The sequence below is a fragment of the Coenobita brevimanus genome, unplaced genomic scaffold, assembly GCF_032717465.1.
Source record: "Coenobita brevimanus isolate Jiangsu-jjx unplaced genomic scaffold, ASM3271746v2 jjx.HiC_scaffold_2751, whole genome shotgun sequence".
Taxonomy (NCBI): Eukaryota; Metazoa; Arthropoda; class Malacostraca; order Decapoda; family Coenobitidae; genus Coenobita; species Coenobita brevimanus.
In genome coordinates, this window is record NW_027643710.1 from 130,480 (window position 1) to 142,040 (window position 11,561).

Below are 11,561 nucleotides of genomic sequence, written 5' to 3' on the forward strand. Positions count from 1 at the left end.
GTGTGTGTGTATGTGTATGTGTAAAAGAGGTGTCTACTACCGCAATATTTAATCACAGCAGATTTATTTCTGTGTGTGTGTGTGTGTGTGTGTGTGTGTGTGTGTGTGTGTGTAGTGAATCTTCCCCTAACTTGGTTTATGATGTGTAATGTACTATTCCTTTATTAGTTGTTCGGACTACACGTAATTAGAGAGGTGCTTGAAGTACAGAAACCCCTAGCTGGCTGTGAGCAAGAGTATGGAGGGTACCGGGTGGAGTCATGGGGCGGAGAGAAAAGTGGGGGGTTGGGTGGGAGTGTGGGACCATGAGGAAGGGAGGGGGAGGGGATACCTCTCAATCGAGCAGTGTTACAAACACGGAAAAGGAAACCAACTTATTCCGACGTCTGTACGTATGTGCTGAGTCAGTGGACACACCTCCAGTACATGCAACTCTGTTTGCACAGCACCACATGAACAGAACCGCTCTGCTACCGGGAGACGTCCCCGTCCACGCCGATTCCAACGGCCCGTCTCAATAGCCAGATTGTGACTGATTACCCGCAGCCGACTAAATGCCATTCTGTGTACCTCACTAGTTTTACCACGACATTTATAAATCTCGTGAACTGTTAAGGTAGGGTTCAACACATTATAAATTAGGCTTCTAGAAGATGTAGAGTTAGAAATTGATTGCATTAAAGATTCAATGCCGACTTTAACATCATCAACAGAATTATTAATTAAACTCTTAATGTGTTTACTTGTTGGTGTGTTAGCCGCCATGGTCAGCCTGACACACACACACACACACACACACACACACACACACACACACACACACACACACACATGAACACGTTCGAAAACACAGACATAAAGACAAAGACAACGTAACATAGAACCACGCCAGCATCCGACCACACCTCCAGACACAGAGCCACAGCTCTGCATAGCCTCGCCTCCAAGGACACACGCCATCCCTCCACACAAACACCCACTCCTTTACATATGTAACCTTAACACGCAGCTGTACCTCCACCTACGTAACCCCAACCTCACATTAACAAAAGTTGTTCCACCTCAACACACGTAGCCCCACATTCACTCATTCATACACGATAACATCTTCACAAACGTCGATTCAACACATACATATCCATAACCCGACACACAAAGTTCTATTTCTATATACATAGCCATATCTTTAAATACATCTAGTTATCCCTGAACGCATACACACACACACACACACACACACACACACACACACATACACACACTTTTACGTGTACACAGAACAGGCGAAACTTGGAATGTGACACCCGTAGACTTTCAGAGAGCATAATTTCTTATAAAGCGATTTCATGGGCGACCGAAAGTTAGGTTAGGTCACTTTGGGCAGGGTTTGGTCTGATTAGGTAATTTTTGGTTGGGTTGGGTTCAGATCGACTAGATATAGACGGATTAGGTTAGATTGCTTTAGAATACGTCGGTTTTGATAGGTTTTGGGTTGGGTTTTATTTGGTTGGGTTAGGCTGGGTTAGGTTCGATTGGATTAGGTCATTTTAGGCTTGACTGGGTTGGGTTAGGTCGGGTATGGTATGGTTAAGTGAGACTGGGTAGGATTAGGTAGGGTTAGATGCGGTTAGGCTGCGTCAGAATTGGTTAGGTTTGGTATGGGAAGGTTATGTGAGATTGTGAGTTAAATAAAATTAGACTGGGTTAGGTGAGTATAAGTTAGATTAGGTTGGGTGGATTTGGGTTGGATTAGGTCATTTGAGGTTAGGCAGTGTTCAGTTTGAGCAAATATGGATAGGTTAGTTGAGACTGGGCTCGGTCTTTTTGTTGGTCGGTCCTTCCAATGTCAAACATCATAGGAGGTGAACGTGATTTTGTGTGTGTGTGTGTGTGTGTGTGTGTGTGTGTGTGTGTGTGTGTGTGTGCTCGCTTCGTGTTTCGTCTATTTTATATATTTTGTGTGTGCCTTGTGTAACTAAAACTTCGTTTTTACGTTTGGGTTCTCATGTGACTGAGGGTGGACTGCTTAAGAATAGCGTCCTTTATAGTTACGATTCCCTCTTCCTTAGTATAGCATATGTTTTTAGTTTATTTAGCTTTCTCTGGACGATTGTATAAGAGCTTCGTGGAAAATACTAGAACTAGAACGATGGCAGTAGATACCGCCTTGTGTACCAGATATTCTGCCCAAGTTTCATTAGCAGATATCTTGCCCAAGTTGAATAAAGTCGTCTGAAGTAAGAATAAGGTTGAAGAGACGTTGCTGTACTGAAAGTCGTTGGATATGCCTTGTTTTATGTCTTTTCGTATGTGGCTGCGAGATAACAGACTCAAGTACAGTCTTTTATGGCAAGCGTTAATAGATATCTCAGTGCATTCCTTAATATGAAGGTTAATATGTCAATGGAATGTTTCTGAAGCTTTCCGCCTCCTCTCAAGTAAGGATGTTTACTGTCTATTAAACTCTTCCTATTGGTAACATTACTGGTATATGTTTACAGCTCCCCACCTCTCAGGCATGGGTGTTTACTCGAGTCTGTTACATGGGTTTCTATTACACTCGTCATATTAGTAATCTGTCGATGGTATGTTTTTCAAGCCTCCTACCTCCCTCTCGTGCAAGGGTGTTTATTATCTATTACACTCCTCCTATTCGTAATTTGTCAAGAGCATGTTTTTAGTTTCCGACCTCCCTCCTTCAAGGCTTTTTACTGCTGATTACACACACCATATAGGGAGTCGCACACGTCCTGTCTGATTATACAATGACAACTCTCTCAAATCATTTATGGTCTTCTCATAGCCTTCATCAGCCTCTGAACCAAGTAGTTTCGTCTGCTTATACTGTAGCACTCCTCATAGTCCTCATCAGCCTACGAACTACCTATCCAAGCCGTACATAAAGCCAATCAGTCCCACAGAGTCCTGCAGATCCACCTTAGATATAACCATATCTCCATACACACACACACACACACACACACACACACACACACACACACACAAAATACTCTGTAACGGATCATGCTGGTGGGGAAATGTCTTTATGTAAATGTGGTGGTGTGGGAGGTTGCCATGGTAACACAGTCACCTACAACCAGTTAAGTAAGGATCTTCTTATCGATATATTTTGGATAAGGCTGGTTACTATCCCTTTGAACACACACACACACACACACACACACACACACACACACACACACACACACACATGTAATCAAGTTTGGTAAAAGTGGAAAAAAGACCTGATTGGGTTCTCATATAATATCAACACTCAGAGGCGTGCGCCACGACTATAATTCTGTATACTGTTTTACTCTTAACTTGGCTCAAATTTTCACCATCCCTCCAACCTGAATGCTGAGGATTCCTTAGCAATAGATTAATGCTAGAAAACGTAAGTCACAAAAAAAGTGGTATGGAAAGGAAGCCGTAGCGTTGTCCGTCACTTCCAATGATCCATGTGAAGTAAGCTGCAAAAGGACGAAAATTTGGGCCACTTAACAATGAAAAATAATATACTACATGTTACAATGATAATCTAGGACGTTGTGGACGGTTGAGAAGTTTGCGGTTTGCAATAGAAGGACAGGAAGACAGAGAGACAGACAGGCAGAAGACAGACAGATACAAGGCAAGGAGACACAAAGGGGAGACGAAGCGTGGCATTATTATTAGTGTAGATGACTACAGAGCACATTGCGTTTGTGCCCTAACTTTAAAAGCATGTCTTCTCATGCAGAGGTTCTTTGACGAGTAGTGAACTAACAGACAGACAGAAACACAAACACACACACACACACACACACACACACACACACACACACACACACACACACACACAAATACACGCACACACAGGCACACGTTCACAAACACAGACACAGATACAAAAACAACCTAACACAGAACCACCAGCATCCCACCATACCTCCAGACACACAGCTACAGCTCTGCACAGCCTGGCCTCCAAGGACACACGCCAACCCTGCACACAAACACCCACTCCTCTACATATACAAACCTCCACACGTAGCCCTACCTCTCCAATTCTTCTACTTTGCAATTTTCTAGACAACCGCACAATGCGCATTAAATTTAAAAATAATTACTCAGACTTTTTCCAGCATCATGCAGGTGTACTTCAGGGCTCCGTCCTTCCACCCACCCTCTACACACTCTACACAAATGACATCCCCACCCCACTACATGACGATTCACCCACCATCCAATACGCAGGCGACATTACTCAACTTGTACGATCAACGACAATTGACGGAATTACCAACAAAGCGAGCATAGAGCTGGACCGAATTGCACGATGGGATCAGAAGTGGCGGATTCAAGCGAATCCCTTGAAATGCACAGTAACATATTTTCGTATTAAATCAGCCAACCCCCGCCCACTTTTTCTAAATTCGCGTGATCCCGATCGCGTTCCCATTCCTATTAGGAATACTTGCACCGTACTACCACTTACATACGACAAAAACTTCAAATTTCATCATCATATACGAGGCAAGGCAGGCGTGGCTGGCACTGCACTAACACAAATATACCGGTTCCGTAGTGCAGCATCTTCGACTAAATTTCATCTGTATAGAGCACTGATCAGACCACTGCTCACGTATTCACCGTTAAGTCTATCTCTTTCGGCCAAAAGCAACATTCTAAATTTACAGAGAGTTCAAAACAAAGCCATACGTTGGGCACTGAGCATACGGTGGGATGATTTTGTCACCAACATACACGTTCTCATGAACGCGCCAACATTCCACCCATCAACACTTACCTTCACCACCTACAACAAAAACAAATCACCAAACTCACCGACGTTCACACTGACTTCATCGACTTTTTCACCCGGATCACACCCCCCACGACCTCTAGCCAACCTCTTCCACCCTGGCCGCAAGACCTGCACCAACCCCATTGTTCACTTAAGCACCAATAGTTTATTTATTACTGACCCTTTTATTAATTAACTTAGTTCACACCCAGCAATTCACTTAAGACTCTAAACCACCCCTACACCCATTATCAAGATCACGGCAACCACGTAATAACCCGCCATCATATCCAGCACCCCTGCCTCAAACCCTGAACCACCCCTACACCCCCATCAAGATCACGGCTACAGCCCAATACTCCGCCCACCCCCAAGAGAACCTACCCTGACTCCCTTTCCTCCACTCCTCCCCCCTACCTCCTCCCCTTTCCTTATCCCCCTACCCAAGCCCTCCAGGGCTACAACACCTTACCCTAACACCCGTATCCTACCATCCTACCCAGGCTTCTGGAGCCGGAAAAGATCAGATGAACCTGAGAGGCAGCCAATAAGCTAATGCCTGGCAGAGAAAGCCGTAGCTATTCACTCCTCCCGTCCTTAATTAACAACACATTGCACGTGCGAGACCCCCCCCCCTCCCTTCCCAACAGCAAATACACGCACGTTGGGTTAAGCCCCGACACTCTTTCTCTTAGTCTAAATTCTTCCTCTCCTACTTAAACACACACACACACACACACACACACACACACACACACACACACACACACACACAGGCACCTTACACAATGCAACCAGGAACCTGAGCTCTCAGTAAGGCCGGGAGTTTAAACTAAGGCCTACTTCCTGCCACCACGTGTCGTCGCCCTGGTTGCATAACATTCATCACATATACACAATCATTCTTCCCTTCCTTCCTTTCGCCCCCTTTTCTATACGTCATTATTATTATTATATATTACTTGTTGGTGCACCTGTGCGGGCGAGATGAGCTCATCCAGTACGGGGATAGTGACATCAGTTGTCATCTCATCTACAACCTCATTGTTCACATCCTCTCTGTTCAGCACAGTCTCAAAATGGAATTTAAAATCCTCATCACTGGGGCACAAGATTTCATCAGGTCTGTCCATGTTAAAGTCTCCTTTCCAATCAATTGCTCTCCACACTCTTGCGTCATCAGCGTCATCCAGCAGCCTCTCCCACCTACCAAGATTGCTACCACCTATCTCTACTGCTCTGTCTACCCTGCCTACATTGTCCTCCGCACACGAGTATAAAGCGTCAGTGATGCGCTTCTCAAAAGCATCAACATTTACATAATCACCGTTAGGTACTCTTTGCATAATATTATTCACAAATGCTTCTTTGTTGATTCTGTTAAATCTGAGTGACTTTCTCATTAAACAAGTCTTGCCAGCATTTCCATGAAGGGCTGCGTGATCCCCTAGCGACCCCGCCCTCGTCATGAGACTGTCCTAATCTACGCCTGAACACGTAACTGTTACTGTAATGGGGGCATGATCGGAAGGGAGGTCACCCCGCCTTAACACAGAAAAATCACTCATATAGTCTATCAGAGACGGTGACGCCACACATGTATCCACGTCCGAAACCCAGGTGCCGCGTCTCCGATATGTTTTATCACCAGGAAAATGTTTGTCAGCATACATGAGGTTATTAATGACAACCAATCTGTTATCAATACATATAGTACCACAACAATTCAGCGTTATCGTTAGCCCTGTTTACATCATCGTGAATCACTGGGTATGACATATCATTTACATTAGGTATCTCCGCTATCGACAATAATTGCCTCACACTTTTCCCAAATCTAGCATTCATGTCACCAATTATGATGTATCCTTTATATGTGTACCTAGAATTTACTTTTACTTGGATTGAGGCAAATAAGTCGTGGGAGTAATACGGGGAGTCACATGGAGGAATGTAACAGAAACCAAGCAACACACCCTCAATGTTACGAAACTGCATCCAGACTTGATCTCCAATGCTTGTGTCGACATCAAATACCAACGTAGATAACCAGTTCTTAATACAGACAACCGTTCCACCCCGTTCCGCTGAACCAACTACCTTACTCCTATAAGTCACATATCCGGGGAATGACACTGACATAGACGTCTTAACCTCATTAATAGTAATCACATCATAATTATGTAGCATCTGCTGCACATTTGTTTTTTCTTTGTGCGCACTCCGCCTATATTCCACGACAGTACGCTTATTTTCCTTACTTGCTGTGGTGATCCAAAACACACACACACACACACACACACACACACACACACACACACACACACACACAAATGAAGACATACTAAGAAAGATAATAACATCAGTCATCAGACCAACCCTGGAGTATGCGTCAGTAGTCTGGCGTCCTCATCTAAAAAAACACATAGATAAGATTGAAAAGTTCAAAGGGCAGCTACAAGATGGGTACCAAGCTTAAGGGATCTAAGCTACGAAGAAGAACTGAATCTACCTACACTACAGGAGAGAAGGAAAAGAGGAGACATGATTATACTATATAAATGCACATCAGGGAAGGCGAAATTAGACCTAAATGATTATATAACCTATGGGGATGCAGCAGTAAGAGGACACTGCAAAGAACTGCATAAAAGGAGAGGCAATAAAGACGTAAGGAAATTTAGTTTCCCAAATAGAGCAATAATTGACCAGTGGAATGCACTACAGAATGAAATAGTGTGTGCCAAAACATTTCATAAATTTAAGGATATGTATGATAAAACTGGTTTAATACACGGGACTACGAGCTTTATTCATTCCTATAAAGATACAATTAGGTAAGAACACACACACACACACACACAGTACAGGGAACCTCTACAAATGGTGAGAAGCAGACAAGAAACATTCAGATATTATGGATCTACAGTAAGAAGTGTGAACGTCGGGGGTAGGGTTGCGAGAGGCAGACCGAAAAAGACCTGAGACGAGGTCATAGAGTGTGACCTCAGGGATAAGGGACTGAATAGGGAGGCTGCCAGAGATCAAGCAGCGTGGAGAGCCATCATGTGACTAAGGCCGACGCATGCAAGCTTATTGGAGCTTTTATAAAAGATTCGATACGATCACAGTACAAAGCAACTGATTAAGCAGGAAATAACTTAGTGTAGAATCCGAATGCAGTATAGATATCGCTGGGAAATAAGCCAGGAAAGATGTGATAAACTGTAGATTAGCTGGAAAGAATGGAAAACACAATCCACTGAGTGTCCACATATAGAGCCACATGGAAATTGATATTAGACCACCGCCATTAAGAAATAAAAGGACCTTTTAACATGGAGGCAACGTAAGAACAAGAGAGAGAGAGAAAAACAAAACCAAAAGATAATGGACGGTATAAAGATTCGTCGAAGTTACATAAGGGTCCCCTACATTTTGTGGGAATTTTCTTTATTGCAAGCCCCGCCCCCAAAGCAGCGTCTACCTGTCTGCCACAACCCATTTAAAACCCCCATGCCCAGACAGCGACCCTCAGTGTCGCTCTTGGTGTGGTGTGGTGTATATGTGCTTGGCTTAGGCCATGGCGCCAGGCCGTCTAACTCTTCACCCGCAACTCGCTGTGTCACCGCCTCAGTTACCAAATGTTAGACGGGTAGTGTATACGTTCGCCGGCCCAGCTCCGCGGCGCGTCATGGCAAGGGCGGAACATGTTCGTGTTTCGCTGAGGGTTCACTTAAGCACCAATAGTTTATTTATTACTGACCCTTTTATTAATCAACTACTTAGTTCACACCCTGCAATTCACTTAAGACTCTAAACCACCCCTACACCCATTATCAAGATCACGGCAGCCACGTAATAACCCGCCATCCTCATATCCAGCACCCCCGCCTCAGACCCTGACCCTCCATACTCCCCTTCCTCCACCCCTCCCCTTTCCTTATCCCCCTACCCAAGCCCTCTAGGGCCACAATACCTTACCCTAACACCCGTATCCTATCATCCTACCCAGGCTGCTGGAGCCGGAAAAGATCAGATGAACCTGAGAGGCAGCCAATAAGCTAATGCTTGGCAGAGAAAGCCGTAGCTATTCACTCCTCCCGTCCTTAAGTAACAACACTGTGCACGTGCGAGACCCCCCCCCCACCTTACCCAACAGCAAACACACGCACGTTGGGTTAAGCCCTGACACTCTTTCTCTTAGTCTAAATTCTTCCTCTCCTACTTATTAAAAAAAAAAAAAAAAAAAAAAAAAAACATGCACTTTACACAATGCAACCAGGAACCTGAGCTCTCAGTAAGGCCGGGAGTTTAAACTAAGGCCTAGTTCCTGCCGTTGTGTGTCGTCGCCCTGGTTGCATAACACTCATCACATATACACAATCATTCTTTACCTTCCTTCCTTTCCCCCCCTTTTCTATACGTCATTATTATATTATATCATAGTCATTTGTAGCGAAGTGATAGAGTAATCCATCTTCAATTATGAACTCACTAGTACTAACTCCTAGTGCTCTATGTGCATCTTTAATTTCTTCTCTAGTCACTTCTACTTCTCCATCTCGTACACATTGAAGATACTGTTCCTTCATTCTTTTATACCGTGGATGCGCATCCTGTCTGGGTCTCACTACCAACTCTCTCCATCTTATTATATCACTTTCTTTATCTTCATCGATTCTGGATATCTGATAATCCTCTTTCTCGCACTCACTATCATCATCATCATTTTTGGTTCTCTCTCTTATCTTTGGTTTTGTACTCGTAACTGCGAGAACTCTGTCCTCCGACAACACTTGGCCTCGAAGTCTAGATAAGGCATCCGCTACAACATTATCCTTGCCGGGTATATAGGTTATCTTAACGTTATACTCGGCATCCAAAAGTTGCCACCAAGCAATTCTTCCACTAGGGCTGGTTGCGTTCAGCAGCCAGACCAGGGGTCTATGATCCTGCAGCTACTTTGTCTATAACATCTTCATGTCCTGGCTCTACCTCGTTCGCTTGAGTACTCAAAGTCTCAAGACGCACAAAGAATTGGTGAAATTGGTGATTCATGCAGGCATCGTTGCACGTACACAGTGATCCACGCACACATGGATGCGCACACGCGTTGATGCATTCAGACACTGATACACGCACACGGCAATGTATGCACATACTGATGCACACAGGCGCTGATGCATACACACACTGATGCACACACTGATGAGTGCACACACTGATGCACACACATTTATGAATACTCATATGGACGCATTAATGAAGGCATCCATTACCACACACACACACACACACACACACACACACACACACACACACAGTACTCTCTAATGGAACTTGCTGGTGGGGAAATGTGTGTATGTAACTGTGATGGTGTCGGGAGGTTGCCATGGTAACACACAGGCACCTCGCACCACACACACACACACACACACACACACACACACACACACACACACACACACACACACACACACACACACGTACGCGTATATTGTGGTGGTGTTCCTTCATTTTACCAAGGCCGAGATAGTCGTTTTTTTGCAGCTTATTTCCGGTAGTTCAGTGAAAGAATTAAACTTACAGCTCTACATCATTTCCATACCACTTCTTCATGACTAGCACCATTCTAGTGTTAACCCCTTGTCACAACACAAAATTTAAGAAAGAGATTGCAATTTTACGCCAAGTTAGAGTGAACAGGGTATAGTAGTGATGCTGCAACACACGTATATTTGTCCTCTTGTTTACAGGTCAGTCCACACGCAGTCCTTAGGTCACGTCTTCCACAGAACAGGTAACGCATGGACAGCCAGCGTAACTAAATGGCAGACCAGAGACGGAGTGAGAGGATGAGGCACACAGGGAACAAGATAGAGATGATACTCGCAGATCCATCGAGCTGGTCGGAACAAGCTACCAGCATCTTCGTGGAGACAGGTGAGAGGGGTCCTAATCCTGCAGTGGTGTGTCACAGGCTGATGATAATGGTGATGATAATGATCTATCTATCTATCTATTGCCAGACGCCTCAATCCCGTTTGGGGTGGCCACAAACAAATCGCCTCCAAGTCGCCCTGTCCCCCGCCATTTCACTGCCCTGCTCCCAACTCACACACCCCTCTCTCATATACCTCTCCACCCCATCCCTCCATCTCATCCTCAGCCTCCCCTCCCTCTTCCCCCTCCACCTCACTCACATACACTCTCTTCGTCAGTCTTTCACCCTCCATCCTCTCCACATGGCCAAACCACCTCAGTGTGTTCCTCATAACGCTTCCTATCACATCCACATCCACACCACAACGCTCCTTTATATCCTCATTCGTCAGCCTGTCTCTCCACGTGACTCCACAGGCTCCTCTTAAATAACTCATTTCCACTGCTCTCACTCTTGACTTGTGTCCTTCCAACAATGTCCAAGCTTCACTTCCGTACGTTAGAGTTGGTATCACAATACTGTCATGTAGTAACTTTTTCACTTCCATGCTGATGACTATAATACAGCTACTACTGGCGATAGCGGTGAGGATCTAACCTCTGTACGAACAAACAGAAATGGGATGAATATGATGATGATGATGATGATGATGATGATGACTGTGATGTTGAAACTCCAGTACCAATTAACTAGCTTGGATTATTCTGTTGATGATGATTATGATGAAACTATATACTCTATGAAACAGGTGGGATGATGACAGTTATGATGATGATGATGTCATTGATGATGATGATGATGATGATGACGATGATGTGACTCCCG